The 20,136-nt window shown below is 26.2% G+C and overlaps 1 protein-coding gene across 3 annotated transcripts in view; it reads right to left on the bottom strand.

Moving 5' to 3' along the window:
* The window catches only part of LOC117167611 (sphingomyelin phosphodiesterase), a 100,184-nt gene that overhangs the window by 44,082 nt on the left and 35,966 nt on the right, over positions 1 to 20,136 (bottom strand). Inside the window, exon 1 of one of the 3 annotated variants that reach the window (XM_033352672.1) lies at positions 1,232 to 1,433. The exons of the other annotated variants lie outside the window; for them this stretch is intronic. The gene's annotated coding sequence lies outside the window, so the exon portion shown is untranslated. Of the gene's footprint in view, positions 1 to 1,231; positions 1,434 to 20,136 lie in introns of those variants that run through there. 3 annotated transcript variants of the gene reach the window in all.

Here is a 20,136-nt window from a genome sequence, read left to right as displayed (position 1 = left end):
TGATTGAAAAGTAACTTTCCTTTTTAAAAAATTTATTCTTTTGGCATGGAAATTCAACGCTTTCGTGGAAAATTCATTTCTTTAGTTTAAAATAAACTTTTTGGCTGAAAATTATTATTTTCGGTATAAAAATTCAATTAGGTGGAAAAATATAATTTTTGGTAGGAAAATTCCATTATTTGATGGCAAATTCTGATATTTTATTACAAATTTAACTATTTAGTTAGAAAGTTCAACCATTTGGTCGAAAAGTAACTTTCCTTTAGAAAATTTATTCTTTTGGCTTGGAAATTCAATTCTTTCGTGGAAAATTCATTTGTTTAGTTTAAAATAAACTTTTTGGTTGGAAATTATTATTTTCGGTAGGAAAATTCAATTATTAGGTGGGAAATTAATATTTTTTGTGTGAAAATTCAATTATTTAGTGAAAAATTCATGTATTTTATTAAAAATTTAACTATTTAGTTAGAAAGTTCAACTATTTGGTTAAAAAGTAACTTTCTTGTTGAAAATTTATCCTTTTGGCTTGGAGTTTCAAACCTTTTGGTGAAAGTTCATTTTTTTTTTGTTAGAAATTGAACTATTTTGTTAAAAAGTCTTTTTTTTAATGAAGAATTTTACCTCAATGCGTTAAAAATTTTAATCAATTACAATCCGAGTTATTTTGATTTTTACATTATAAAATTTAGGAAATAAAAAAAATAACTTTTAAGGTAACTCAAAATTACTCACCCAGCACTGATAAAAATCTTAATTTAAATTTATCTAACTGCAATATTCCAAATATTTTTCATCCATAGTCGAAAAAGAACAACTTTTTGACTGCAAAACCTATGAATTTTTGAAAATTCTTGCAGGAAATGAAAAGTACAATAAAATACAAAAAAAAGTACAAAATTCGTTGGAATAATGGAAAGAAATGGTAAATTTGTGTAATTTTTATTGTAATTTTTTGTAGTTAATTATATAGTTATACAGTTTTTGTAAAAAAAAGAATTCATCAGGAATGCCAGTGAAAAAAAAAAGATTTGTTTTCTTTCCAACTTGAGTGGACATTCTTAATTCTAGTTCGGAATTTTTTGCTTGCCACCTAATTTGGAAAGGAATTCTAAAACAGGTCTCAGCAAAGTTGGTTCAGTAAGGGATTTCTAGAGTTCCTTGTTTTCTGAGTAAATTTCTGTATTAAGTGATGCCTATCGACAATTTTAACAAGGCTATCTATCTTTCTCACCTATCAAAGATGAAGACGGTGAGACGAAGCGGGTCTCTTTCGTTAGGCTCGGTGGGTCAAATAACGGTGTGCCACGTTATTCCACTTGGCCGTTTTACTCGCTCCTGATACTCCACGAATCGCAGGTTACAATAACGAAATTTTTTTAAATTCTAACTGCCAATTTTTCTCCATTCTGGGACACAAATCCCTTGTCACGAAACTAGAATCACCAAATTGCAACTTTACGTTAAATTAATTTTTGGAAGATGTTGTTAAATATCATTTAATGATGTTAACATTCATTTTGTTCCACTTTTTATCAATACAAATCAAGAAAAAATCTACCCGAGCCAGGATTTGAACCGAGAACGCCACTATCCGTGGGTGGAGCGTTAAACAATTACAAGACCGATACCCTACCAGCTCTTTGCTTGTTCTTCAAATCCATCTTTTATTTATTTATTTATTTAATTCTTGTTATAAAGTCATTTGAGTTAATTCTAGTAGAATTATGGGAAAAATATAATAAAGTGGAATGTTAATTAAAAATCAAGATAAGATAACTTTAACCAATTCATTGCTTTTTAATAAAAAACATTAGATATCAACGAAAAATCATTTTCAATAAAATAACGGACTTTTCTACCCAGAAAATTAATATTTTATAATAAAAGGATGTTAATTTTAAATAAAGAAATGCTTTATTTCCACAGGAATGACAAAAAATGTTAATATTAAAAAAATGTAATTTTTAATCAAAAATAGTTAAATACACGGCAAACCAGATAATAATTTTCAACCAGTTGTATATTTAAACAATATAGATTAAATGCTTTCTAAAAAGACAAATTTCTATCAAACAGTTTAATTTTTTAACTTAATAATATGCATTTCCAACGAAAAAGTTAATTTTTAATAAAATCACTGGATTTTATACCAAAGAGATTAATTTGTTGGCAAAAAAAGATGCTGATTTAACATTTTTTCAAAAAGTTGATTTCAACCAAAAAAGAAGAATTGAACAAAAATAAGATCAATTTTCAACTAAACATATGAATGCCAAATCAATAAGATTATTTTTCGACTGAAAAGACAAATTTTTAAGCAAAAAAAAAAAATGCATTTTTAACAATGTAATTTAAATTTTTATTTAACTAGTTCAATTCACTAGTTCAATTAGTTTGAAAGGAAAAATGTAATGCTTGATATTTCAATTACAACAATTTTATTTTCAATTAAAAACAGTTTAATGTTTAAAAAATAGAATTTTCAAATCAAATAATTGATCCTTTAACCCAAACAGATTGATTATCAACCAAATATTAATTTTCACCCAAAGATTAATTTTCACCCAAGGAATAATTTTCAATCAAAATGATTTATTTTAAAAAAAAATCGAATTTTCAAATTATTAAATCAATTTTCAACGGGAAAGATGAATTTTCAATCTAAATAATTTTCAAAAAAAAAATAGTTTAATTTTCAAAAAAAAAAAGATTTTTCAGGTAAGAAATTTGTGAGGAAAAAATAATTTTTAATACAGAATAATATTTTCAAGTTCCTATTTATTTTTTCATTAATTTGTTTTAAAAGTTATATAAATATAATTTTTCTAACATTCTTAAGAAAATTCAAACAGATTTTAAGTTATACAATTTTCTTTGTTTTAGGCGTTGTAGAAGTTCAGAAAAAATTTTAAAATCTTGTATACAGTTTCGGAAATCTTTGAACCTTTTAAAATATTTTTAATTTCTTAAAAACTTCTGAAATTCCTCAATATCTTTCAAGCGGATTCAACTTATTTTTAAAATTGCCTCACAATCATGCAGATACTTTTTTTTTAATTTTGGAATGTTTTTTGAAAGGTTTTAAAGTATTTTTTAATATTCAATCAAAAATTAGTTATTTATAATTGAGAATCACTCGAAATTTTATCATGAATCTTAAGAAAATTTTTTTATTATCATGAAACCTCTCAAGAGTCTTGCAGTGCTTTAAAATTTTAATTCAAAATCTTGAACAATCTACATTTTATTTTAAATTCTGTGGAAACATTTTTTATTTTTTATTCTTTTAAAACTTATAAATATGTTTAAAAATGATTTGAATTTTCCCAAGACATTTATTTTGTTTTTTAGAAAGCTTCCAGAATTCGTAAAAACTTTCTAAATTTGTTGTTCGAAATCCTGAAAAGTCTACATTTTTTATTAAATTTATTAAAAACTTTTAAAGTTCGAAATTATTTTTGTGCCTTTTTAAGACATCTAAATATCTCCTAAACTTACGCAAAACTATTCTAAAATTTTGTAATCATGCAAATTTTGAAAGTTTTAATTTAAAATCGTCTTCCCTCTTTTTCGAAATATTAGGAAATCATTTGAAGTTTTTAAAATTAATTTCTTAAAAACTTTTATTTAGAAATCTAGATTTAATTTTTAATTTTTTAAATTCTTCTTAATATTTATATTATTTTGGAATCGTAAGAAAACTTCGAAAAGTTCAAAATATCTTTTCAAATAATTCAAAGTTTTCTTGTTTGAATTCTGAAAAATTAAAATAATTGTGGTCAAACCTTTCAGAATTTTATCGGGGACATTTTTTAAATCGTCAAAACCTGTAATTAATCTTTTCCAGTCAAACCTAAGCCATTAAAAAATGCAAGAAATCTTATTGTCGGAAACGACAGTTAAGGAAGTAATAACTATTAATAAGATAATAAAATTATAACAAAGAAATTACACAAAATAAAGAAATAAGTAAGAAATGGAATAGTATACAGAAAAAAAAATATTTTGATTAAATTAATTAAGATAAGGAAAAGATAATCTTTAATTTCTAAAACCTTCTTTCTTTGTAGAAAATTAATTTATGTTATGTATATAGTCTATGTTATTCTATATAACCCGAGGCTATTGACATACTGAGGCACGTCCTCATTTCATTTTCATCTCAATTTCCCGCTTTATTTTCAAGTGCACGAGACGCTTCCTTCTTCCAGCTGACAAGTATTCTATGAGTGACGTCATAACCGGGCCAGTTGATCCACTTTTCTCATTTCAGATCCGGAAATTTGTTGCTCTCTTAAATCGAAACTGGATTCCTGCAGTTTAAATCTCTTCTAATACGCACTTTAATTCAACCTTGATACGACTTAAGAACAATTTGCTTAAAAATTTCAAACAATTTCAGACCTTATTGTTTACAAAAGAAACATGAAGAATTGTTGTCGTTCTCTTTAATGGCTACCGCGGTAACTTTACTTGCTTGAAGCATTAAAAAAAAAATTAAAAATTAAACCAGTTCAAATCTTTTTGCAAACTGTAAATAATTTGATATATGAACAATCTGAAAGTAAACATGTTCCAAATTCAATATTTTGAATATGTTCAAATATAATTATTGAAGCTTTAAATTGTATGTCTGAATATTTTATATTTTTTAATTTCAAATTTTCAAAATTAAAAATAACTAATCTTCTTTTGTTCGCAGGAAGAAGTTTGATTGCAGAGATGCTTTCATTTTTTCATTCCTGTTTTTTTATAAATGATTCGTTCTGTTATTTAAAGTTTTCAAACGTACAAATTTCAAAGAAAATAATGTTTAATTCATAATATATAATATTCTTTGGGATTAATTGTAAATTTCAAAAATTACAAAATTTGTTTAATTTTCCCTTTTCGAAATCCTTCAATACTGTAAATTAAAATTATTGTAATCGTGTTGATCAATTCTCAGCTCGAAACTTTCAGAATCAAAATTATTTCAAACTCTAATTGTTTCAAATCTAATAATATTGAATTAAAAACATGTATCAAATGTTTGAAAATGCTTAGGTTTCACATTTAAAGCTCTCCAAATTGTATTATTTGAAAATAATTATATTTTATAGTTGAAAAATAAATAGAACCAATGATTTGTTGAGTAATTCATTTTAACTTCGATATTAAACTACATTATTATTTAATATTCATTTTTTTTGTATTACTTTAGAAATTGAACTTAAGCTTAAGGTGCCAAAGAAACCTGGTGAGTGAAAGGCGAACCTTGACAGCGACATTTTTTTTTAAAGTCAGTAAATTTGATAGGTTAGGGAAAAGTCAGGGATTTAGGAAAAAAATATTGCAAAAAACAGGGAATTTGTATAACTCTAAATAACTGGCTTGCAGAATAAGTTTAAAAAAATTCAATTTTACTTTCAAATTGTCTTTGAGTATTTATGGTCAGGGAAAATGAAAAATTGATTAGGGAAAAATTAGGGAATTTAAAAAATTAAGTTTTGCAACAACCTGATATAATGAACTTGTTAGTATATTTCTTTGCCTTTTGTTTAAATTTAGATTTCATTTTTTGCAGTATCTTCCTCTTAACATTATTTTTTTAGTTATAAATTTTATTATTTTTTTAGAAATTTAATGATTTTGGTAAAAAGTCACCCTTTTCGGTTTCAAAATTCACTGTTTTATTAAAATTCGTCGTTTTGGGTTGCAAATTCAATTATTTTTGTAGAAAATTTACTTTATATTTTAGTATTGAAAAGTCAACTGAAATATTTTTTGGATGAAAATTCAACTATTTTTTTCTTCTTTTTGGAATAAAAATGCAACGACTGCGTGGAAAATTTGCTTCTGATTTAAAACTCATATTTTTATGTTAAAAAGGTAAACAATATCCTCTTTAGTAAAAATTCAACTGTTTTGAATGTGGAAAATTTTTCGTTTTAATTAAAAAATTCATCTGTTTTAGTAAAAATTGTGTTTATCCTTGATAAAAATCCAACTGTTTGTTACAATTTTTTAAAAAATTGTTAAATTTGCAGAAAATTTACTATTTGTTTTAAAATAATATTTTGGTGTTAAGAATTCAACTAACATCTTTTTTGGATGAAAATTCAATTTTTTTTTTTTTGAAAATTGGTCTTTTTCATTTAAAAATTCATCTGTTTAAGCAGAAATTTCATTTTTTGTTGTTGATGAGAATGCAATTGTATTTTTGAAACTTAATCTTTTTTGCTTGAGGATTCAACAATTATGTTTAAAAATTTCGGTTGAATCACTTTGTTAAGAAATAATTTAGTTGCAAAGGATTCGTATTTTTAGTTGAAAATTCATCTTTTTATTTCAAAGTTTAACTATTTTGTTCAAAACTAATATTTTTTGTTTAAAAATTTAACAGCGCAGGTTAAAGTTGAACTACTTTATTCTATTTTTTATGAAGGTTTATCTCTTTTACTGAAAATTGAACTATTTTGTGGAAAATTAATATTTTGGTTGAGAATTTATATCTTCTAATTAAAAATTTTATTTTTGTACAGAAAATTCGTTTTTTGGCTTAAAAATTAGTGTATTAAAATGTAAACTTCTGGTAAAAAAAAACACTGAAAAAAGAAAAACATAATATGTTGATAAATTTGTAATCTTCTAAATCTATTAATTTTTATTTTAAATATTCATAGCTGGTTTAAATTTCCAATAAATTTCTTTGTTTCTACATTTTTCAAGACGTAGTAAAAAATAAAATCGACGACAATCAAATTACAACAAAATATTCTGATACTATATAAATATTCAAATTCAGTTACTAAAAATCGATATTTTATTTACAAATAATTTCATATTTTATTTATGTTGTAAAGGTCTTCATTAGAACGATTTTATTTATTTATTAATGGACTCTATGACAATTTTATCCACTTCGCGCTAAGTCGACCATAGTTAGATAAAATTAATTGCTAATTAAAAGTTGAGTAAGATCAAACAAAAATAAAAAGCGCGTAAGAAACATCACTTTTCCATTTAAATTTATTATCTTCTCATCATCCGCTTGATCACTTTCTGACCTCATTTATCAAAATGATTTATTTCTATTATTTTCAACTCTTTTCAATTTCACCCATTCGATTATCTCTGCACAAAATTCAAAAATGAATCTAAAACTAAAAAATTTAAAACCAATACGAATCTAAAACGAAAATTTCTTGCAAAAATAATCTGCTTAATCAACCATTTTTAATTTCAATGTTTTCTTGAATGTTCAATATTATCTAAAACAATCAAGAATTTTTAATGTTCTCTAGCTCATTTCAATTTTTTTTTAATGAGCTTTACACTATTTTTGTAATATTTACTTAAAAATAAGACCAATTGGCTTTGTTCTAGGTTCATTTTATAAAATATTTTGAGAGCTTTGAACTCTTTGTAAAGAAATTTTTTTAGCGCTGCTTTATCAAAATTAAAAGAACTCATTTAGCGCTACTGTCTGCCAGATTTTCAGAAAATTAATAAAATCTCATCGAGGAAGTTCAGAATATTACACACTTTTCTATAATAAAATTGAAATTCCTGCAGCATAAAAAACTCTTCCAGAAGCAAATTAAGAGTTGAATGATACTTGGAGCATTTTTCGCTTTCGTATCACAATTAAAGACACATCAAGAATGTTGTATATAAATGTCAAAACATGATGCATTTTCTTTTGAAGACAGTAATTATAATAATTATTCACGGATACAGAACATTCGCACTAATTAAAACTGACATTATTTTTAAACTTTAATAGAAATTTAAATAATATTGGGCGAAAGACATTAAAGTGAATTTAGGGCATTTTGAATCAGTTTCAGGTTAACTTCAAATATTTTCTAAAAAAGCATTTAGGTATTTTTAGTAAATCCTTTCTTTCTTTCTAAAATAAATAATTTTATCATCATTTTTTTTTGGAGAGAATAGACCAAAAATAAAAATAAGGCTGATTTTTTATGATTTTGTGCAAAAACAAAATATACATTAAAAATACTGAATTAAAAAAAAATATAGATTTCCATGAATTACATATTTGTCCTATGAAATATTCTTTAGTGTAGTAAATTCTTTATAGGAGTGACATTAGTTTTTACGAGGAAAAAAATTTCCTTGTGGTTTTTTTTATTCGATCAGTAAACGTGCTGATTTTTTCTGATTAAAGTTTATAACAGGCTTAAAGATCTTGAAAATCCTCACCTACTTTGACTTTGAAATTTTTTGCTACAATCAACAGTTTTAGAAGAAAAAGTAATTTTGATTTTTAAAAAATGGTTTCAATTCGTTTTTTTTGTATTTTTTGCAAAGAAGTTTTATAAAATAATTTTAGATAATAATAAGCAACATTTTCTCAATGGATAGAATGCGTTTGTGTTCATAAAATTAATTTTAAATTTAATTTAATTTAAATTTAAAATTGAAAAAAATTGTGCCGAAATTATAATAATATATTTAATTATACAGACCAAGATTTAAAAAAAGATGTTAAGCTGAAAAATGCTTCAATTTTTTATTTTTTATTATGTTTGGTAACAAAACAATACCTTTTTAGTTCACAAAAATTTGAACTGTCCAATTTTCAATAAAATTTTTTCATATTATCAATAATAATTATTCGAATATAATTTTTTTCATCACAGTAAAAGTATGAAAGAAAGTACTTATAAAATAAGAAAGAATATTCTGAAGGTAATCAAAATTAATAAAGATATTAAAAAGTTCCTTGTAATTTTTGAAAATTATTAATAAATGGATGGATTTTTTATAAAGCAATTTGAAAACCTCTACTATTTTATTTTTAACATTTTCCTCTACTCACCAATTAGCTTTTAAGCTAAATTAATTTTCATTAAACATTTTTTTTACTTTCTCTATTTTTTTTAAATTTTTTCTTGACCAAATTTTTTAGGGCCAAAAACGTTAAAATTTAACATTTTTTATTAAATTTGTTCATAATAAACACGCCTATTATTTAAACTGTCTTATGTTAGCTGAGTATAAGTTCTAATTTAAGAAATATAACTTCTTCTCAATAAAAACACTGAAATTCTGTATTTTTCAATCGAATTTGTTTATATTCTCAATAATAATTATTCGAATACCACTTTTTTCTATTATGATGAAAGTGTAAATAAAATGACTTATAAAATAAGAAAGAACAGTCTGGAAATAATTGGATATTTTAAATTAATTCTTAACAAAATAATTTGTTAATTATTGATTGTTTCTTAAACCTCCTTCATGAAAAAAATACAGAGAAAAATCAAAAGTGAAAAATTTTTGTCAGTCAAAATTGATTCTTTTTAAAATATAGTTTGCAGAGAAAAATGTAAAACACATAATAGCTGTGGTTTTTTTAGAACGTTGAGTATATTATAAAAGTATTTTACAAAAAATCAACAAATTTCTTAATAAATCTTTAAAAACACAAGCGAATTTTCATATATCATACACATTATTCTAACTCTTAAAATATTCACTACATTAAAAATATTTAGCATATAAGATATGTAATTTATTGTGATCTACATTTTTCGAATACAAATTTTTTTTCTGAATTGCATACTTTTTAATGAATATAGTTTTATAAAAAAAATTATTATTTCACCTCAAAATTTTTGCTCATCTTGAAACTTTGATGAAATTTTGTAAGTTTATAAACAAATTTGAACAGGAACTTATTTTTTAGTTTTTGACATATGTGTATGGTAAGCATTTTTCCTGAAACTTCTCTCTGAAACAAATAAACTCAGCTATTAAACTTTAAAATAAGTTCTGAATTGCCTTTTTATGTAGTTTTGAAAAAAAAAATTGTCGAAAAAATTTAATTTAAAACGAAAAAAATTGCATAAAGTTCTGATGTGAAAGACCTAATACTTTGTTTTTAGGTTTTTTTTGGGTACATACTATTGAAAAAAAATCAACTGCCGAACCGCTACATAGTCTTGCAGAATTTTGGCTGGAAATAAGCAAATCTTTGGAATGACCAATTTTATTCTTCAAAATAAAATTTATTACACCAAGAAAAAATCCCCACACAAAAATCAAATTTTTTAACTAGAATTTAATTAAATTTTCAAGCAATTTCTAATAGTACTTTCAGAATACATATTTCAGTTTTTCACAAATTGACGAAAGGAAGTGAAAACGTAAAAAGGATAAAATGAAGAAAAAGGATAAGAGAAAATGAGAGACACTTATTCTGAGCACGTTTCATGCATGTATCGTTTATGTTTATGGCTATTAATCTAGGGGATCTTTGAAGTCAAGTGAAACTCAAAGATTTTTATTTTCTATGTAATGCCATAATAACTATAAATCATTCCTGTCAATTGAAAATTACAATAATTAGGAGTTACATTCATATTTTCAGTTTAAATCTTTCTGTAATTGATTTTGGAGAAAGCAATGATCGGAGTCACGGAGTTTTCTATATCGCAAAGTGTATATGGATTTAAAAGTATACATTCGCAATGCTCGAGAAACTATGCTTGCGGCTAGAAAACGCAAAGTAGCTAATAACATATTATTTATATTACTCGACAATCATAACCGGGAACGTGACACGATCATTTCATTCTATGTGCAGGTTTTCTTAAATCTCATTACACATAATGACAAAATGAATACACTTTACTGTTCGATTTCAGAAACATTGTATTCAAAATCCTTCTGCCATTTAAAATTTTCTTAATCAAACAATTTTGGCAATTGGATTTTGCTTTCTGTATTGCAATAAGTGTTTTTTTTAATACATTTTTTTACCTTTTCAATTACTTATTAGGGTAATAGAAGAACATAAAATCCAAATAAGAATTAAATTTTAAATTAAGGCCGCCAACATAAGTGTGAGCAAATAATATTTCGGATCTATACTCAAAAATCCTTTTTTGTAAACAATGACACAAATGAACAAAATTTTTTGTTCGGTCAATAAAAAGATTTGAATGCTTATATTCAGAAGCAAGAAAACTTTCTGCTGTCCCAAAGAAACGTTGGTTGTTTCAACAAACTTCTGTTAAAAAAAATATTGTTAAAGAACAAAATATTGTTACAAAAAAAAAATATAGTCGCTTCCATAGCAAGAAATCGATTTTTGTCGGAATAAACAAAATACTGCAACACTTCACTTAACAATTGAAAATTACTAAATTGGTGAAGGAGAGGACCCTATACCATATTATGAAATACCGCTTTTGTTTGGTTTGATTGCCGGAATTCTATGAGCGTAATTTGAAAGTATAATAAGTCATTTGAAAGGAAATTTGGGTTTCCATAAGCTGCTGAAGCGGAAACATTAATTAAAGTTTTTTTTTTGAAAGCTTGCAGAATGTAGGAAGTTGATTTTCCATATTCTGGAATTTTATTCTATATTATGAGATATATACTATTAATATTGAGAAAAAAATGGAATCCTTTTGTTCTTACCTTATAGTTTTGTTTGAATGCTGAAGAAAATTATTTCGAAGTGTAAGCGATATCATTTAATATTAACCGACTGCCTCAAAGACAATTATGTTTTACATTGACTCAAGATATGAAAATGTATCTTTTTATAAAAACACAACTAATGAAACATTATGCTTTCAGAATACTTCAGAGATAAAGAATCGGCCACAATTTTCATCAAACTTAGATTACGTTTCTTTGCGATTTTTTTTATGTTTGTTCAGCTGAGCTGCTTCACAACTTAACCTTCTACAATTCAAATTAAATGTTTGCTATGATATAACTGCTTGTTAATGCTGAATAGCTTAAAAGGAGAAAAACACACCAATATAATATTGTACAATCATAAATCGTAAATTACGGGACTAAAGACTAGACTTTCTCACAGACACTAGACTTTCTCGCAGATTAAGCATTCACCTTTTTAGAGACTTGCTCTTCAAAGCTTTAATTCGACTGCATGCTAATCCAGAAAATTTTCTACTGCAAGACAACAGAATTTTGAGCAGCATTTATTGAGAAATCAGAAAGAAGATCGCAAGTTAAACCGCCTTTTGGTAGAATGACAGATTTTGTCGGATTAATGAACAGCGCATGATCTTCCGTTCAATCAGCGATAATGTTCGAGACCGCGTTTAAAATGGTTGCTCCTTCATTAATGTCTTGCCACTTACAACGAATGTACACCTGTGTCTCATCTGCACACATGTGTATGGTTATTTTAATTCTGCCCTTGGAGATCGCTTCTACTCTACGCAAAAATGTCATCACGAAGTCAGAAAGATCGTTTGTTTAAATATAAAGCAAGGTAGCACTACTCACCGCCAACTGACGTACTCCCCTATTGATTGCTCTGCGTGGGGATATAAGTGACAATTGAGAGCTTGACACTGCGACTCGGTGACTTCTATTAGAGAGAAACCTTGTGAACCAAGCAAGTGATGTCCTCATTACTCCTATGGATTCTAATGTTTTCAAAGGTAACGCATGATCGAGGGTTTCTAAAGCCCGAGATGAGTATAGCGAGACCAGCAGAGTTATATGTAAACAGTCCATGGACCTACCTATCTCATCCGAGAGATCTGGAATTGAGTTGGAAAAGAAGAGTTGTTGTAGCCGAAAAACGCTTCCAAAACCCCGAATGATTGATACATAATACTTTGTTCTTCTTAATGAAGAGTGTTAACTGCTGAAGACAGATCTTCTCTTATACCTTCGAAAGGTAAGGCAGAATAGTTATCACATAAGCGCAAGTCACCAAGCGATTTCAAACTATCGTATTTAGGAAGAGAACGAACAATACCTGATTTCCATGCTAAGTGAAACTTTCTCTGCCTTAGCGAGGTATTCATAATGTTTAATAATGCAGGAAGGCACAAGGATACACAGAGATAAACTAAAGAACTATTAATGCTATCCGATCCCGTAGCTGTCGAAGTGAACGATCTACCGCTGACGATATTGTATCTAGATAGAAGTCATTGATGCTAGTAGAATCCATAGGCAGATCTTCCCAAAAGAACTGTCATTGTCCTGACCAGACACTTGCCAGGTTTAGTTTTTCCAACATGTGTTTGGAAGGGGGTCTATATGAGAGTCTAGCCAGATATTCGATTTTGTTGAACCGGAGACAACCAGTTGCGAAGTTATGAAGGAAAACATTTACATCTCTATCTATGACAGGTTTTGAAGTGTGCTATTTGGAAGTTCTGTCCCTGAGTCGGAGAACCTTCTTTAGAGAGTTGGAGAATTAGGGTGGCCTAGCTCTAGCTATATTCTAAAGTGACGTAGCGGACAGAACCTGTTAAGAAGATTTAAAGTTATTTGAGAAAATCAATCAACTTTCTGATCTAACGAGGAGAGGTTTAATACACTTGACCAGTCCGCCTGACTTGTTCTTTCATTGATTGTTGTCTGATCCACACATTTAAGGTCCCTACGTATGCAAAAGTGGGAGGTCGTGGCTCACAAAGATGAGTTCCAAAATCAAGTCCGAGCTGATCAGTTCTTTGATGACCTACCTGAGCGATAGAGAGCGTAATATTTGAATTGTCCTTGCCCAACATGTATCAAAGTTTCCACCGCATTGGTATCAAAAACTCCAAAACAAAACATGTGATTTAATTCACAGGTGGTACAAGCTAATATTTGGACTCCTATAAACTCCTAGAATTGCAAGACGTGGATTCCTATATTTAACTGTAACCACTCAGAGAAATGTCCTCTTGCGAGGAAAGAATGTTTCTTGTCGGAATGGAATTTGATTAAAATAAAATGGTTATCTGTATTACCCTCTAAAATTTAATGTTGAGATAATTTTCATTTGCCTCAAAAGGAATCATTTTGCAGAAAAAAATTTCTTTATGTGACTAACTTCACCTAATCATGCAACAAAATAATTCTGTTTGTTTAAAACGTATATTCACATCGTTCAAGACAAAACAGACAAGATGACGACGCTTTTGGTTGAAGACAACTTTTTCTTTAAGTGACTAAGTATAAGTCCACAGGGAAATCATCAGGAACACCTTTTTAAAAATGAAGTATGGTTATTATACACAGACTCGTAGCTCAGATCATCTTCAATGTAAATTCGCAAAAATTTGAAAAATAGCGCTACATAGAAAAAAATTGAAAATCTATATTTTTGGAGAATTATATAACTTATTGTTAACTAAAATAATAGTATTATATGAAAAACGGGCAGTATTAAAGATCGAATTCGAGCAGTATTAAATTTTGCAATAAAAATGTTAAATAATGAATAACAAAATATTTAATGAGTAATAAAATATGTAATGATAATAAAATTTCACTGCCTGTGGTCACGGCCTTTTCCAGTTCGTCCAGAGCTAATGTTACGCAAAATTCCGTAAGCATAGACAGTGCCTAATAAAATATAATTGAATAATATGTGCACTTATATGATTATTTGCATTAAAAAAGGGAGATTTATTCTAAAAATTGACTGAATTACTACGCAAAATATTGTCAAAACATCTCTGGAAACACCGATTACCGCAATTCGTGACACGTTTGTGACATATTTCGGGAAGTATCGATTGCCGTAATTTCCGGCCTACAATGGACAATGATAAGTTTAATTTGTTTAATGATTTTTTTGACGTATCAGAGCGAATCGCCCATCAGGATGTAATATAATTAAATTTCGACAAATGTTAGAAATATGTAGAGAAATAAATTTTATTTTGCCACAAAACGTAGTTAAAGTTGTGGTGATTGCTGAGAAATGGTTATGACCACTGTGTAAAGCTCATTTTGTTTTTTCTTTTCTTATTAAGTGAAATAATGATGAGGATCAAACTATTTTTTTATCTTTCGTGTGACTTTTTTTATACGAAAAGTTTATTTTCAAACTTATTAAAGTTTTTTTTTTGAAGTTTGCAATAAGTTTATTCATTTTTCTGTTGAACATAAATAAATTTTCGAGAAATTTCAAGATATTTTGGGTAGGTTTAAGGTAATTTTGAAGATTTCAATTTCCTAATTTAGAGACCACATCTCATAGCTTATTCTTACGTTTCTATTTTTAGTCAAAGTTTCTATGCATGCTTTTTGAATAAATTAAAATTTTATATGAATTCTAAATGAAAGAAATTCGAAATTAATTATAATTTTATTTTATTTCAATTTTATACTGCTTTTGATATACTTTGATGAACTTATACTGCTTTTATTACTGCTTTTTTTAACCCTAACCTGAATTATACCCTGAACCTTTAAAATTGCAGTCGACTAAATTTAAATTTCGAACCTCACAATTGTAATTGTTCAATTTTGAAGTTATTTAATTTGTAAGTCAATTTTTTGAATAAAAAATTGTGTTAAAACTTTAAAATATTTCAAACAATTTTTAACTAAATGTGAATTTGTGATAATTACAATAGCATTTTTTTTCCTCTCAAAGATATTAAAATGTTTTAAGATAATAAAAACAATTGCTCAAAATTCCTGTGTTTTTAACAAAATACACAAATTTTCAACTAAAGATATAAATTTTGAACGAAAAATGAAAACATAAAATTTCAGTTTTAGAAATTAATTTTTAACTGCCAAATAAACGAATTTTCAAAAAAATAATTCAATTTTCAGTTAAAATCAAGAACCTTCAACAAGAAAACGAAATTTTTAACAAAGTAGATTATTTTTTAATTGCACAGTTGAACTTTCAACCAAAATCATGAATTGTCAATAAAATTATAAATTATTTAAAAAATCTTTATACTGTATATTGTTCAGAATTCGTCAACGAATAAGAAGCAATCATAAATGTTAAGGTTAAATAGTTTGAAGCCCCATAAATGTCAAATTTGAATTTTACGTAATATTGCGGTTTATTGACGCTTTTAAAAAGTTAAAAAAATCATTAATCAGCCATTTAAGAATGCCCAGTAATTTTTTAACTAATATTAAATTTTCTAAACAATATTAATTTGTTTAAATATTTAAGAGTATGCTTCAAAGCAAAGTAGAACATAAAAATATTTTAAACTGTCAAAAATAGAAAATATAAAATATCTAAATAAAAAATTGTTTCATCAATTTAAATTTGTTTAAACAATAAAAACCTACGAGTATTCATAATAAACAAATAAGTATTCAAAAATATTAAAATTTGTCGAAAATTTATTTAGATAAAATGTTTCTCCTGATTTTTTTGTAGGTAAAATAAATACTTGAACAAATGCGTATTATTTAAAAAAACTATAAAATTATTTAAGCAAATTATTGTATTTTTATCATTAATTAAATAAGTCATAAAGTCTATGAAATACTATAATTTCGCTAGTTCCATGGAAAAAAACAAATATTTAAATAAATTGAAATTGTTTGAAATATTGAATATTAGTTATTAAATAAGTGGGTATTCAAAAATTACCGATTAATGATTATTCATTTTTTTAACATTTAAAAAGCATTAATAAACTGCAAATTACGTAAAATTCAAATTTTTCCCTCCATGAAGTATGAATAAAGACCTACCCTAATCTAAATATTAAGTTACTTACGCTCGAATGTTGGTGGATTAATTTCGATTACAAATAAATTACTTGGATAACCTCAATACCTTCGAATTATTCAAATTAAAAATGGATTACTGTTGATTATTGTACATTAAGAGTGGACTATTTGGATTACCTAAACTGCTCACCATGAAATGAAACTAGAAATCAATTACTAATAATATTATATTTTTTTTCAAAATAGTTAAATTACAAATGTTTTAATGTGGATTATGGTTGATTAAAAGTGAATGATTTGATTATCCACATTACTTAAGTGAAGCACGTAAATAATCTGAAATATTTGAGTTAAAAAAAGATTACTGTGAATTACACCAATTATGTGGATTACAAGTGGATCCCTTGGATTTTTTTAATAATTCAAAAATTATGTGGGTTACAAGTGTATTATCTTTATTATGATTAATGTCAATTAAAAGTAGATTACTGTGATTACCTGGATTACTCTGAAGTAATTAGATTACAATTTTTTATTGCAAATGGCCCCAGAATACAATTGTAGTACTCCCATTTAAAACTGGTTAACAATTCGATTACTTGGATTACCTGAATTTGTCCGAATTATGTGGATTACAAGTAGAATACTTGGATTATTTGAATAATTCAAAAATTATGTGGGTTACAAGTGTATTATTTTTATTGTGATTAATGTCAATTAAAAGTAGATTACTGTGATTACCTGGATTACTCTGAAGTAATTAGATTACAATTTTTTATTGCAAATGGCCCCAGAATACAATTGTAGTACTCCCATTTAAAACTGGTTAACAAGTCGATTACTTGGATTACCTGAATTTGTCCGAATTATGTGGATTACAAGTAGAATACTCGGATTATTTGAATAATTCAAAAATTATGTGGGTTACAAGTGTATTATTTTTATTGTGATTAATGTCAATTAAAAGTAGATTACTGTGATTACCTGGATTACTCTGAAGTAATTAGATTACAATTTTTTATTGCAAATGGCCCCAGAATACAATTGTAGTACTCCCATTTAAAACTGGTTAACAATTCGATTACTTTGATTACCTGAATTTGTCCGAATTATGTGGATTACAAGTAGAATACTCGGATTATTTGAATAATTCAAAAACTATGTGGGTTACAAATGCATTATTTTTATCCTAAATAGATTAACATGGATTAGAAGTGGATTAATTGGAACGCATGAATTACTCCGAATTATTAGAATTAAAAATTGATTACTGTGGATTACTTTGGATTACAAGTGGATCCCTGAATTACCTTGACTAATCCGCCTTATATAGATTCCAAGTGATTCACTTTGGATTATAGTTGAACTAATTGGATTAAAACTAGATTACTTTAATTACCTGAATTACTCCGAATTATTTAGATTACAAATTTTTTATTGTCAATCGATCCGGAATACAAGTGTATTAAAACTGGTTCACAATTGGATTACTTGGATTACCGAAATCAGTCCGAATCATTTGAATTACAAATAGATTACTGTGGATTACTTTGGATTACAAGTGAATCTCTGGATTATCTTGAATAATCCGACTTAGCTGGATTACAAGTGATTTAATTTAGAGTATAGATGAATTAATGGGATTAAATGTGGATTACTTTGATTAGCCGAAATACTCCCAATTATATGGATTACAAGTGCATTTTCGTAGATTTAAAATTAAATACGGTGGATTACAAGTAGATTAATCTAGAATACACCAGATTACTCCAGATTACGTATTTTCGCATTAAAATAATATCATCATATTAATTTATCAGTCGAATCTAATTTTTTTTTAATAGATTACACTGTATGTTGTTGCGTTACGTATATCGGGTGGCATGATGTTTTATAAAATGCTTTATCTCACGCTATGCGTAACACCACATGCTTCCGCTGAAAACAATCATAGATGCTATTCAATTCAACTATAGACCGTATCTCCCATTTCCACATATCTTGATATCAAGAGAAATAGCAATTATCAACACGAACCGAATTTTTTCAAATCTTGATTCCATTTATTTCATTTTATGTCGCTATCTGAAAATTTTCTATACATAATTTAGATACACATGATGCAAATCAAATATCATATTTTTATCTACGAAAATACTTTATTCAAAGGAAAATCCTAATTTTTCCAGTTAAGTTAGTAGTCGTGTTAAAAGTCCAATATCTGAAAACAAAAGCTTTTTTATGGTCTTACGAATCAAAAATATTATAACTGATGTAATTTCGAATAGAAAATATTATTTTTTAATTTTTATTTATTTTTGCATTCATTATTTTTAAATTCACACAAGAAACCATTCATTTCAAAGATGTTTTTTGCAACTGAATATTTTCTGACTGTCGCTTTATATCAGTTTTTGAAAAATGAATAATTGCATTTTAATAAATGCCGGCTTTTTTTCCGGGAAAACATTCTCTACAAAATTACTGTGCGTTAAATAGGATTTTAAATTGAATTTTTAATCTAATTTGAAATTCTTAAATTTTTTAATCTGAATAAGTGCGATAAGATTGCTATATACACGATTCCAATTTTTGAACTCACGAAATTTTAAGCCTTTTAATTTAAAACTGTTTTTCTAGTTCATTTTGTAGTAATTGATACTTTTTCACATTTTTAACTAAAAATTAATTTCATTTTCAATGCCTGATTCAACAATCTTCTCATTTTTAAGGCTTCCATTTGACCATTTATTTCTTAATTTTTTATTGTTTAAAATGTATTCCGGATGCATTTGATCTATAATTATTTAATTGCAAATCCTAAAAATTGAAATTTGTGCAATATCAAGCCTTCCAATTTGACAATTGGACGTTTAAGATTTTGTACATTTAAAAGTGAATTTAAACAATTTAAAATATTTATATAAAAAAATGAATTAATTCAAAATACCAATTCTTGATGACCAAAATTTTTTTCATAAATACTATTATCAACTTTATACCAAGTTTTTTTAAAGAATTTTGAAGGAAAGTCGAAAAATAGTGGAGTTTTTTTACTTCCAAAAGTGTTTATTATTTAAATGTTAAGTCTAATTTTAGTTTTGCAATTATTTCAGATTACAATGTATTGACATAAACTAAAATCTGCTTAAACTCACGATAATTGCTATCTAAGTAGGAACAGTAAATTTATTATTCTATATAAGTTAAAGATTGCAGATAATAGCGATATTTACAAATATTGCAGTTAAATTTCAGTGAACCAATACATCATGACCTGGAAAACTCTTCTATAATTTCAACTTGTGCCAGAAAATAAATAAACAAATAATAAATCGAATAAATAAATTATAATTATTAAAATTTTAATAAAATTTTTATTATTATTTTAACATTATTATTAATAAATAAATTATAAATTAAAGTTGTTTTAAATTGTAACTTTAATGTTTAAAGTAAAATAATTTTTCTTAAAAAAAAATAATATTATTTAATTTTCTTTAAATCTAATGATTGCTTACTGAAAATACCGATTTCCAGTTTAAAGGGCCCACATCACCTAAAATATTGTTATGAGATCCAAAATCTTCTTTGAAATCAAAGGGGGAGGGTCGGTAAGGCCGGTTTTTGGCCTAATTTATTTTTGGACCAAAAAATCTGAAAAAATCATGGTAGTATCTTATAAGTATCCCGAGT

The sequence above is a fragment of the Belonocnema kinseyi genome, chromosome 2 (genome assembly GCF_010883055.1).
Source record: "Belonocnema kinseyi isolate 2016_QV_RU_SX_M_011 chromosome 2, B_treatae_v1, whole genome shotgun sequence".
In the NCBI taxonomy this organism is placed as follows: Eukaryota; Metazoa; Arthropoda; class Insecta; order Hymenoptera; family Cynipidae; genus Belonocnema; species Belonocnema kinseyi.
Note: the sequence above shows the minus strand (reverse complement) of the source record. Positions and strands in the feature narration are given on the sequence as shown.